This window comes from Mesoplodon bidens (assembly GCF_964165515.1).
Source record: "Mesoplodon bidens genome assembly, chromosome: 16".
Classification (NCBI taxonomy): Eukaryota; Metazoa; Chordata; class Mammalia; order Artiodactyla; family Ziphiidae; genus Mesoplodon; species Mesoplodon bidens.
The window spans coordinates 65,425,014-65,438,406 of record NC_138173.1 but is presented as its reverse complement, the minus strand read 5'-3'; positions in this window follow the sequence as shown (position 1 = coordinate 65,438,406).

Genomic DNA, 13,393 nt, shown 5'->3' with positions numbered 1-13,393 from the left:
TTTTGCCCTTTTTTTTTTTTTTGCCTCTCCCTCCCTCCCTTGCTGTCATCTCCACAGTCCGGCTAGATTTCCCTTCTCTCTACCCTGGACAATAGAGTTCGAATAAACAAACTGAACAGGACGGCCTCAGACATGTTTATAGGGTGTGCTGGAAAATCTCAAAAGCAAAGACTGGTGGAGTCCTGGGGACCCTCAGCCCCGCAGGCTTTACATTGTTTCTAGGAGAAAAGGCGGGTCCCCTGCCTCAGTGGGCTTGTGCCTGGTTCTCTAATAATGGAGTGTTATCTAATTGGTGCTTCCTTTACATCAATGGAAGTAGGAGCACAAGACACAGAAACAAAGCAACCTGTCAGCACTTAAGTATAAGTGAGGGTTCAGACCCATCATTCCATGGGCTTTGCAGTAATATTTAGAACACATCCTAATGACTAAGGCATATATCCTTGGGCGGCTCAGCTTCATATAAGACATCTGGCATGTATTTTCTGGTCTAAAATTATAGCACTCCCCCCCTCAAGCAATTTATATTTCTAAGAAGATGGGAGAGAACTTGATAAAATACCATCCAACAATTTATTTCTCACTTAAATATAAAATAAAAATTAAAAGTCCAGAACTGTTATTACATTGGGGTTTAATAAAATACACATGAGTGAAGGAAGTTTGCCAAAATAGTAACTGCAGATTTGTTTCATTTTCTCACCATTCTGGTGGATATTATGCATTGAGAGGGCATCATTGAAGTCATTTACTTTTTTAATTAAAGTAATTCTAGAGTCCGGGGACATTATCTGCTACATGAAAAGCTTGACACCTTCATCCCCCATTTTTAATCACCTAAAAACAATCAAGTCAGATGGTTCTTCTCCGTTTCTCCCTAAATCCTTATGGGAAACATCACAAAGCAGAAGACAAAGAAAACTGACCAAATTCCGGGCTTGCCCAGAGAACTTCCTGAGGCTCTCACAAAAGCTTCTGGTCAACCTTTATTTGTCACGAGCAGCTGCCAGATGGGAATTTCACTTCATAAATGTCAGAAGTGGAAGAAAGGACAGAGTCTTGCCTATGGTCCCCTATGTTGGAGGAGGAGAGAGTGGAGAAAATGATGGCAGAGATTCCTTTGGCTACATGATAGCAGATGTCACTTCCTGTGGTGGCCCCCTGCTTCCCATGAGACCCATACTGACCAGCTGTGGAATCAAGGTGATTACTGCTCAGAGGACACTGCCCTTCCAGAAGACATTGGTTACCTGTATTTAGGTTACACCTGAAGCATCTCCCCAGGAATCCTGTCTTGCTTTTTTGTTAGCTCTCAGATGTCTTAGCTTGAATTGGCTAACGAGGGGAGAAATGGATGTGTTCTTCCTTAAGTCAATGGCTTTGAAATGATGTTTCCCATTGGAATCCTGCTTCCACATCTTCCATGATGTCTCCACATGTGACTCAGAGATGAGCAGAGTTGCCTGGATTCGGCTGGGGAGGCATTCTGTGTTAACGCCCTCACTCCCTGTGGGGACCTCTGAGGTATCTTTGGGTTTTTTGGAATATAATGTAAAACCTTAGAGAAGTGCTGGCTCTCTGCTTGTGGTTTTTGTAACCGGTTCAAATCAATGTTTATTGGAGCACTGTCCACCTGTAAAACACTGAATGAAGATCTTGAGGGCGTGCAGACATGAAAAATAGCCTAGACCTGCTCTCTATCCCCTCCTTTGCTATGTGGATGAATTGTGGACTTAGTTCTACTGCAGTGATAATCCTCCTCTTCTGCAAATCAGCTCCACCACGTGCCCCATCACAGGCCCCGTTCTGTCTATGGGTGTGTCCGTGTGTGGGGTATAAGCGTCTTCACCACCTGAATCCTGACCCTGGGCATCTTTCCTCACTCCACTCCCAGGACCAGCTAGCTCCATCTTCCCTGCTCTGATTTTGGTCCTGCCCTTTGGATCCCCTCCCCGGGTTCTCTCTAATTGCTCCCTTAGACTATGCAGCCTTTGCTTCCTCATCCCGCCCCCCTCAGGACTAGAATACCAGTTCTCTTTGGCACTGTGCCCAAAGATCAACACGGACTATTCTCATGTTCAGTCCTGGCCTCTAGGACTCCATCCATTATTGCCATAAGGTTTATACTTGCAACATTTACTTAAAAAGTCTTATAGGGTGAGTCAGATACAAAGATTTGTTTCCCTCCTTTTTGAGGTTTGAATCTCTCAATACTGTGCTTCTGAACCCAGCATGAACTTGGACCAATGGCCTTGCCTTTACAGAGCAACCCATATGCATAACAGGCAACTTGCCAAGCAAAAGTCATGGCCAAATTCTTGTGTTAGACCCCTTGAGGGTATGTGTGTGTCTCTGTGTGTAAGTACCACTTAGTTTAACTGTACATGTCCTTAGCACATTTTTCTTTTGCTTCTGAGATGACTGATAACTGTAGGGTTAGTGTTAGAACAGGTGAAAATTTGTCTCTGGGTCCACGTAAAACAACATAGTCACCCTATGACTAGATCATTACACCTCTCTTGCAAAAGGTAGAATTAGCTCCAGTCAACTCCAACACTTTATGTTTTGAGAAGTCTATGTAAACTATTAATATCAGAAATGCACCGACTCTCAGACGCCCCTTCAGCCCAGGCCATATTCCTGACTCCTACGTGGTCTGACTCGCACCAGCTTCTGTGTCCTCCTCTCATGCCTCATTCCCACCCTCAGTCCCTAGGATCCAGTCACCTCATTATCCGTCAGTCCCTAAAGGGCTTGCCGTTCTTCTATCTGGAGTGTTCTATTGATGACTGGGCTGTTTTCCTCCATATAATTTCAATTCAAATGTCACCTCCTCAGAAAAGTCTTTTCAAATCACACCATCTGAAGTAGACAGCCCATCCACATTTTTTTGTATGTGTAATGTATATATACATACATATACACATACATATGTATATAAATAAATGTGTGAGTGTATGTATGTGTATAGTAGAAAATTGGAAAGTATAAATATATAAAGAGGAAACAGCATATCAGGATACACTGTTACTGTTTTGGTATATATCCTTCCTTCTACTTATACTGCTATACTGAGTGCATATTCTAATTCAAGTATAGTTATGTCCTTTTTTTCCACTTAACTTTTAATCACGGCTTCAAAAACTCCCTGCAAGAACCTCTTTGTAGTTACAATTTTAACAGTATGTGTAACGTGCTATCTTAGGGAATTATTGTAATTTGCCTAACCCTCTCACTTGACATTTAAGTTATTTTCATGACTTTTAAAAATAAATATAAAAAAATCAATCAATCAATCAATCAATCAATATATTACACTGCAAGAAACAGCTTTGCATATAACAAAAGTTAAAGGCAGAGTCTGGTATCTCTATTTGCTGCTATTTGAATAGGGTTCACTCTTCTAGATGACTTCTTGTAGGTTGCAGTATGCAGTCCTGAGAACACTCTTAGAGCTTAAAGACATGTGCATGTGTGTGTGTGTGTGTGTATGTGTGTGAGCAGTAGTGGGTAGGGAGGGGCAGGGGGAGGGGGAATACACCTATAACTGAGAACCGGAAATGTTAGCTCTGGTTAGGGAATATGATAATCTGAATGATAACTTAACAATTACACATGCAAATATACTGAAAATAGCTAATTTGTAATGTGATTTAAACAAACAGGTACATTTATTAAGAAGATACTCCAACTGCTGAGCCCAATCAAATATTCATATTTTAATGGAATGAACCAAAACAGAGAAAGACATGTCTTCTATCCTAGCAATAGCACACATGTGCACAGTTACATGTACACACACTCACCTACACAAAGAGCAAAGCCTTCACAAAAGAGGAATATGTATCATATTTCAATTTATGGATGATACTTAACTGAAATACAATTATGGAATAATGATTGGGAGAACAGACTCTGGAGTCAGACTGTTTGAATTCAAATTCCAGCTCCACCCTTGCTATATCTATACATTTTGTCTGATACTTTGACTTCTTTACACCTTGGCTGCCTCATCTAATCTCACTAAATGAGATTTAATGTTACATAGGTCACAGTTAATTCTTTGCTAGAGGTATAATGAGATAATACACGTAAAGACCTTAGTCCTATAGCTCATGAGAACTCCTCTGTTGATGGTAGCTATAACTGTTATTTTATTAGACTCACTTCCTCCATTTATTTTTACTTTGGTATGTGCTTTGATTTCAGTAAGTCAAAATCCTCCAGGAATTATACCAAGTAGCTTCTGAGAGGGAGAGGCAGCTGCTCTGACTTTATCCTCCTGAGCATCACTTTACTCTTGAGTCATGAATTCATTCATCAAACTACTATTGGTTGATGAATGAATAAACCTACTATGTTCCAGGTACTGTGCTCTGTGCAAGGGGTTCAGAGAACAATAAAGACCTGGTCCCTGGTGTCATGCAAGTTTCATCCTATCAACATTTAAAACATTTCTCAGTACATATCAGCACGTCTGTTTCTTGGAGTCATGCCATGCTCCCTTTAAAAGCCTGGCTAAGCTTGTGCAAAATTTCTCTGTGTTCCCAGAGCAAACGTGAGGTGCAATGAACTTAAGAAAAATATTTACTAAGAAGAACATATAAGAATTTAAGGCAGAAAGTATAAGCAGTGTCTAGTTAGATAACTTTTCCAGGAGCATGTTACTGTATTGAAGGAAACCATCTCGAGCCCTGGTCCTGGAATCAGCACTTTGTCCAGTTCTTGTCCTCTAAGATACCAGCTCATTTCTCAGAGATCACTAATCCCTGTCTCCCTCTCAGGCCTCTGGCATCCATGAAGCCAACAATTGTCTCTTTTGCCCTGTCTCTAGCTAGATGCAAAAGACTTTTCCTCCCCTGAATGCAAAACCACTTCCTAACTTATTTTCCTCAGCATGGGTCCTCTAGAGTCAGGGAGCAATGTTGCCAGACATCCTTTGAGTCCTACCTAGGTTACAAGTCCCATTCACTCTCACACCAAGAACTATGCTAGACTTTTCCATCGCAACAGAGATTGAAAGGCTCAAGGCAATGCTCCCCAACAGAAATTATAATGTGAGCCACATATAAAATTTAAATTTTCTGGGGGTTGCCCTGGTGGCGCAGTGGTTAAGAATCTGCCTGCCAGTGCAGGAGACACAGGTTTGAGCCCTGGTCCGAGAAGATTCCACATGCCGCAGAGCAACTAAGCCCGTGTGCCACAGTTACTGAGCCTGCGCTCTAGAGCTAGTGAGCCACAACTACTGAGCCCATGTGACACAACTACTCAGCCTGTACTCTAGAGCCCGTGCTCCGCAACAAGAAAAGCCATCGCAATGAGAAGCCCGCACACCGCAACAAAGAGTAGCCTCCACTCACTGCATCTAGAGAAAGCCCACGTGCAGCAATGAAAACCCAATGCAGCCAAAAATAAATAAATAAAAAATAAAAATAAATAAAAGAAAGCTGCCCGCTGACTTTAAAAATAAATAAATAAAATTTCCTGGTCATCACATGAAAAAAAGTAAAATGACCCATGTAAAAATTAATTTGAATAATATGTTTTATTTAAATCAATATCAAAATTTTACCATTTCAACATGTAATCAAATATAAATTATTAATGAGATGTTTTACATTATTTTTTTCATACTAAGCCGGAAATCCAGTTTGTATTTTACATTTACAGCATATCTCAATTCAGACTAGCCATATTTCAAGAGCTCAATAGCCACGTGTGACCAGTGGCTACCATGTTGGACAGTGCAGACCCAGGAAATACATAGACCTTCCCTACACAGTAATGCAAACATACACACTGCAAGAATTCTCCCACCCACCATTACAGGAGGGTCATTCTCTCATAACCTCTTACTTCCTCTCTCCCATGCACCCTTCCAATACTAATAAATCAACTCCTTGTGCAAGTATCAGGTCCAAATGATGTTTCCCACAATGCCTTCAGGAACGTTCCATCTGTATCACTCTGCCTCAATCTAACTCTCCCTATTGTAAGAACCAGTTTCACATTTCTACAGCAAATGCCTCAATACATCATTTTTAGTAGATGTCATTAAGAATCTTATTGTACGTAATCCTGGGTTGAATATGGATTAAAATAAGAGAAACTGGAGGGCTTCCCTGGTGGCGCAGTGGTTGAGAGTCCGCCTGCCAATGCAGGGGACACAGGTTCGTGCCCCGGTCCAGGAAGATCCCACATGCCACGGAGCAGCTGGGCCCGTGAGCCATGGCCACTGAGTCTGTGCGTCCGGAGCCTGTGCTCCGCAATGCAAGAGGCCACAACAGTGAGAGGCCCGCGTACCGCAAAAAAAAAAAAAAAAAAAAAAAGAGAGAAACTGGAATATTCTCCATCTACTTTAGACCTGACTGTGTCTGCAAGCACAGCCAGCTTTGCTTGTCTTTGCTGATCGTTTCCTTCTGTTAAATACAATTTGTGTGCAGTTAGAAAACTGACTTGAAGGATGAAAAGAATAAACACACAGGGCTGTTGCGTTACTTGGTTGAACTGATTGGTCCATAAGCCCAAATAATCAAGCCAGTCCTATGAGCAGATAAAAATTAATACTACCAAGACAATCTCCTGGGCCTTGAGCTCTATCACACACTTTTACAGAGCTAGTCCTCATTTACCTTTTCTTTCATCTTATTTTTCTATGAGAAAATACGCAGTGGTCAAGATCACACACAAATATGTGAAAAATAATTTGTGTACTTTCTCTTTCAAGCTTTACCTCTTCTGAGAACCTTCCCGAACTTACTCAGGAGTATGGCAGGTACCCTTAATCTGTGTGCCTGTAGATTTCTGAGCATATCTTCCAAATCTCCCTCTACCAGAGTGTGATGTCTAAAAGTGTGAACTCTGGAGCCAGACTCCTGGGTACAGTTCTTGGTTCTTCCATTTATTAGCTGTGTGGCTTCATATCAGTTGTTTAATCTCTCTGTGCCTCAGTTTCCCCATTAATAGTGCCTATTCTGAGTCGTTATGACTATTAAATGAGTTAACATACATAAAGCACGTATGAGGGCTTCCCTGGTGGCGCAGTGGTTGAGAGTCCGCCTGCCAATGCAGGGGACATGGGTTCGTGCCCCGGTCTGGGAAGATCCCACATGCCATGGAGTGGCTGGGCCTGTGAGCCATGGCCGCTGAGCCTGCGCGTCTGGAGCCTGTGCTCTGCAACGGGAGAGGCCACAGCAGTGAGAGGCCCACGTACCGCAAAAAAAAAACACTTATGATAGTTGTCTGGTAAGTATTGAAAGTTGGCTGTTATTACTTCATAATCGTTTTTTGGATTTTGTTCTCTCAATGACCACAGTCATCTTCAAGTATAATTAGCCCCAACATTAACAATTTCCAAACAAAACAATTTCTTTCATTGCCTTTCCTATTTCTATCAACGTTGTCATCATTCTCCCTTTTACATCTGCTCAAAACTTTGGAGGTGTCTTTGATCTCTCTCAGTGTTATCCTATGTTCAGTCTGTCATATGTCTGTTGATGTTTTGCCTTCCTTATTTACTCCAGGAAAAATCAATAAGAAGATTCCAGGACTTAGAGTCCAATGAGCCACCCTAGCTTTGAAATTCATGAGCTGAGTGGTTTGAAATAATTCTTCAGCCTTTGATCCTCAATCTCCTCTGAAATACAAATTATTTTATTGCCTATTTCATATATTAATTGTACCACATCCTTAAACATACGTTAAAGATATTTCTTAAACACATACTCCATATACAAATTGGAGATTGCTCTTTGTAACTGTCAGTTCAAGGCAGGGAACAAGCTGCACTGAAGAGCATTTTATTTCTTTCTTTCCCACAGACTCCTATAATCTCAGTACTTAAAATGTCCTTAGAAGTTATTTATTAAAATTTATTATTCAATGTTTTTTTTTTCCTAAAAGTCACCTGCAAATTGATTTGTCCAGTCTCTAACTAGGAACTCTTTTTACTTTAGCATCATTGTTGTCAAGAAGTTCTTTCCCTACACTTTAACCTATCAATCGATCCATACTTATTCCGGTGTCTTTGAATAGGACCTGCCTATAAGCACCACTCTACAAGCCTCCCACTGTCATCTTAATGTACTTTAAAGCCAGCACTATGTGTGAAGAAAACATCTACATTAAGTAATGCCAGGCGTGGGGCACAGCACTCAATGCGTGCATAATCATCAGTATAATCCAGTTGCACAAATGCTAAGATAAGTGATTATGTGTTAGACTGCAACCTTTTTAGTGTCCAATAATATTTGTTCTTCAAAATTTATGAAAATATTTTAAGAAATGTAGCCAAGCTGAGTGAGTCTCAAGAACTTTGATGAACTTTTTTCTACTGCTGGAAAAATATTAAAATACAGATTTTCTTTCACCCAAATCTCATTAAACTGTCAGACATTTTTCTGTGTTTTCCAGTAACTTATCAAGGGGTGTGTGTGTTTGTGTGTGTATCATGATAAGCAGCTATAATGGGAGAGGAAATGCTGGAAAAGTGCTTGACAATTTAATGAGAGTTTATGACATCTGTCTCCCAAGGCTCCACCCAGTGTTAAATTCTGGTGGCACTGCAAATTCGAATCTTCTACCTCAGACCCGTCCTGGGTAGAGTCCTGAGGTGGTTGATTTGTCTATGCTGTGCTTTGTTCTGTGATCTGACCTTCTCAAATTCCCAAGTCTTTATGGCATTACCACATCTCTTGACCAAATCTTACCCTCTCGGAAAGGTTGAAGCTCCTGATGTTTCAACCAGGCATAAATGCCATCATTTAATAGGCATCCCGAATTTCAAGCTACAGGAGGGGAGCTGGCCTGGTGGAATTTCAAGCACAGCTGTTTTATCCTTTCTTGGGCTTCTGTGACGACCCTATTAAATCATCTGGCACTGGCTGTCTAGGAAGCTTCTTCTGGCCCCATTCAAACCCTCTGTTTTCTGGAAAGTTTCTGGAGACCCCAACAGTGCTTGCGTTGGGTTGAGTTCCAAATTATAACTTCAGGTGAGGAGTTTCTCTGCTCTTTGGTGCTGGAGTTGAGGTGAGGGAGTGAGGGGGAATGCTGATGGAGGAGGTGATGATGGAAAGCCACAAAGAGCAGAAACACGCAGGAAGAGGGCTGAGTTAACTGGGGTTCCTGACAGACATCGCAATGGGTGCTTAATAACACATCACGTCCTTCCATTCCTTTGCACCCCTGACAAGGGAACATTATTGCCCCCATTTTATAAGTGAATGGAATAAGCTGAATGAGGTTAAATGACCTGCCTAAGTGACAGGATTGCAATTAGAAAGCAGGTCTGAGGAACTCTGTCCATCCTGGTGAACTCTGGCCGACACTCACCTCCCTTTCCTCTGCAAAGGCTCAAGACTACCTGGAGGGCTGTACCAGCACCTACTTGGAGGGCTGTACTAGAACCCACTTGGAGGGCTGTATCAGCATCCCCTGGGGGGCCATACCAGCATCCACCTGGAGGGCTATACCAGTGTCTTCAGGTGATGCCCCCTCCTCCCAACCCACAGATATAGCTGAAACTTGACAAGGAGGAAGACCTGCTGCACTTTCCTTTCTCACCAAACTCCCATTAGCAAGGGAGCATTTCACAGGCCTTGTCCTCAAGAGGAGGAAGCAGGGAAAGAAGCAGTAGCCCAGGATTAAACCGGTGTTTGATTTGCTGTCTCAGCCTCCTCACCTAGATAGAATGCGACTTACTGATCTCCTCTGTCATAGATTATCAAGCAGGTTTGTTCTGAGATAACGGGAAGATGAACAATAGCAGTAGGTGTACTGAGTACAGTCTCAGTGTTCTTATCTAATAAATAGAGGCATTAATTCCTACATCTGGGATGTAGTAAGGTCTAAATTAAAAGCTGTGTGTAGTACATGGGAGGAGTCCAATAAATGATATGTATGTATGTATTATTAATGACATGATTGTAAAAATGAGATGCTTAACTATGCGTCAGGAAACATTCTCAGTACTTTGTAGATTTCCAGTCATTGAATCCTCTCAACACCACGAGGAAAGTACTATTATTATCATCATTTCTTAGTTGAGCAAACAACATTCACAGTGGCAATTTGGAATGAAGAGTAATAAGTAGTAATAATCTGCTATTATTAACTATTAGTTATATACAATTAATTATTATAATGCCATAATATAGGTGATAAGGTACCTCCCTTGGCCCCACATGATCTTATTTAATCACATAAAGTCTATGAGACACAAAGTAGGCAAGTTTCACCTACCACCTGATGTAGGAACTGCCTCTGCAACTTCTTGGCAACTGGTCATTTGAACATTACAAGATGATCTTTCCCCCTATGGTACATCTCCAAATACCAGAAAATTCCTTTTTCTATATGAAACCTGTCTCCCTTTCACTTCCTCCCAGCACTCCTGGATTCACCCTCTAGAGCTACATTACCTCAGTTTAATCCCTTTTCCACTAGAAGAGACTTTATACATTTTAAGGTTGTGATTCCATCTCCCTGAGTCTCCTTCCCTCCAGGCCAAATGCTCTCAGTCTCTTCAGCTGTTCCTCATGCCACGTGGTTATGAGGCTACTCAGTGTTCTGGCCACATTGTTCTGGATACTTTCCAGTTAGTCATACCCCTCTTCATTTGAGATAAACAAGGCTGAGAGTACCAATCTGGATGGGCAATATGGGCTGAAGGAAGGGAGGGGGCCATCCATCCACCAGCTGTCTGACACTGAAGAAAGCATCAGACTTCCTGACACTTTCAGAAAGTGCTGGACCTTTCTGAGCCAATATTTTCTAGGCTTTGCATTGGGACTGCTAGTAGGTCTGTCGTGATATGATGCAAAATAATCAGCTATGTGACACCCCTGACCATAATATTCATTCATTTATTTATTCTACAATAAGAATAAAGACTATTCTACAAACAGCTTAAGGAGCCAATACTATATGTCACTGAGAATACAGAATGAGAAGTTAGAATCTGTAACCTCATGGGACATAAATTCCTCTGTTTAAGGTAGAATAATTTGTATCATATCAAGAGCCCTTAATATGTAATTGTCATTCTATTATTATAATTATTGGTTCTACATAATCTATACGTTTGCAATTCACTTTTTGAAACCAGGTGCCAAACTTTGTTTTTCCCCATTTTATAGCACCTGAGCTTTGTGAACAGACCACCTGGATTGTAACTCAGACAACTAACTGTATGATTCGGGGCAATTTCTTTCACCCACATCTATAAATTTGGGAAACTAATAGTACATTCCCATAAGATTGTAGTGAATATTAAATAAGAAAATATGCACAAAGTGTTTTGATCAGTGCCTGGTACATAGTAAACATAAACTAGTTCAAGTGTTAGTCATTGCTGTGATAATCATTACTGATATTGTCAGTATTAGTATATTATATTGGTCAATTATTTCAGTCTGCTGGTCTATTGCATGTTTGTTTTTTAAATCTAATTGCCAAATATTTACAGAGCATTTTTGAGGAATTCTGTTCTCATCCTGGTAGAACAATTGCTTTGTTCCTGATTTCAATAAACTCACAGTCTAACGGAGGAGATGCACATACAAGTAACATACTCTAATATCGTGTTATAAGTGCAATAGTAGCATGTGTACAGGGTGCTAAAGGAGAGGAACCAAGGACAGGGTTACCTAACTCACAGGATGATCAGAGGAGACTAACTGCAGGATCATGCCTGATGTGTGTTTTAAAAGATAAACCAGAGTTAGTCCAATTAGGCTTTTTTTTTGACTCAATAAATAAATAAATCACATAATAATGTAAACCTTTCAAATACCTATTTTCCAAATGCTCTCTTCATAGTATGATCTTCTCTTGAGAGCAGTTCTTTCACTGTGAAATGCCACCTTTACCTTTCAGGGACAGATCGAGTGGGTTTATTTTTACAAATGTATCTGCTGGCTACCAACAATCACTTCTCATTACAGAGAAGGTCAGCAAATTTGGAACACTGGCCTTTTTTGTAAAAAAGAAATGCACATCTGTCTTTATTGTTCTGCAGCCCCTTTAAAATTTTTGCCATGAGGTAATTTCCACAATAAAATCCGTAGTGTAAAAAAGATTGTGGTCATTTCCTACCTCATGGAAAACATTACTTATTCTTTCTTGTTTTAGAGACACTGATGGCATTAATTGCATTCCATATGTAAAGCATTTTTTTAATGTTTTCCACTTAAACTTTGATGCAATAGCTTCTCTATAACTTATGCAGTAAATAACTTTTAAATGTGGTGCCCTCTTTGTGTTACTTATGCAAACTTAACAAAATTTTTTCCCTTTACTTCTAATGTAAGAGCTTCTGCTCTGACAATGGTTACAATTTAGGCACTTCTTCCATAAAGCATTGTGTTTTATTAAGTCAACTACTGTGTGTGAGGGCATTCTTGCTTTCTAGGATTGCACGCAAAAATTTTTTTCATATGCTTTAATATTAAATGAGAATCTAGAAAATTCTATAAACAGAAACATGTTGGAAACATTTGTACTGTTATTCCACTGTAAAACATACATTCTGTTGTGTAACTGTTTGAATGTTTATTTCTTTAAATATTTAGCAACATCATAGTATTTGTTGACAACGGAATACATCTGGCTTGTTACCATGCTGTTTTCCATCTATTACATCAGCTTTTTTCACTGGACCAGGATATAGCCACAGTGATATATGACTCTTTATCTTTGAAAAGTCAATTTAAAAACCAAAGTCTAAGCTTCTAAATTATCATTAAGTTTTCTGAAATTTCATGAAATATTAGATTGAGTAATGCAGAACTTTAAGCATTCCTGAAAAAAAAAACTGTTAACATTCATCCTCATGTTCCTCATACTTGCTTACTGAATGCTCTGCTCATTGTGATGGCTTTGTGCTGTCACTCACTAATACCTCAAGGCACAGGTATACTTGAAGTGAGATTCACAGTCAATGTGAGTGAGTGTAAATCCATATTTCACACAGACTTCTTGATAATGTCAATGTTTGGGGCTAACTTCCTGTCAGATCTGATTTGATCATTCTTACTTTTCCTTCAGAATTTGGATAATAAAACGTCGCAGGATTAGGAGTGATGCCAGCTCTGCTGTTTTCTTGTTGTTGCTCAGTCTTGCATGATTAGTGCTTTGCAGTTTCTTTACAGGAAGATTTTTAAGCCACTCATCCACTTTGTGAGGGGCAGCTTAATGAAAACCCGATAATATCATCTCTCAGTCCCCAGAGCAGAGCCCAGGTAGCTGCAGAAAGCTGGCAGTGCATCTGCTGGAAGGCTGATCTGGGGACCCCAGGGAGGAAAGGAAGGGACCTGCCATTTATTGAGCCCAGTATCCCCTCCCGAGCTGGGAGTTTCCCTTATGAAGATTTTAATTATACGAGAATTTACATCTG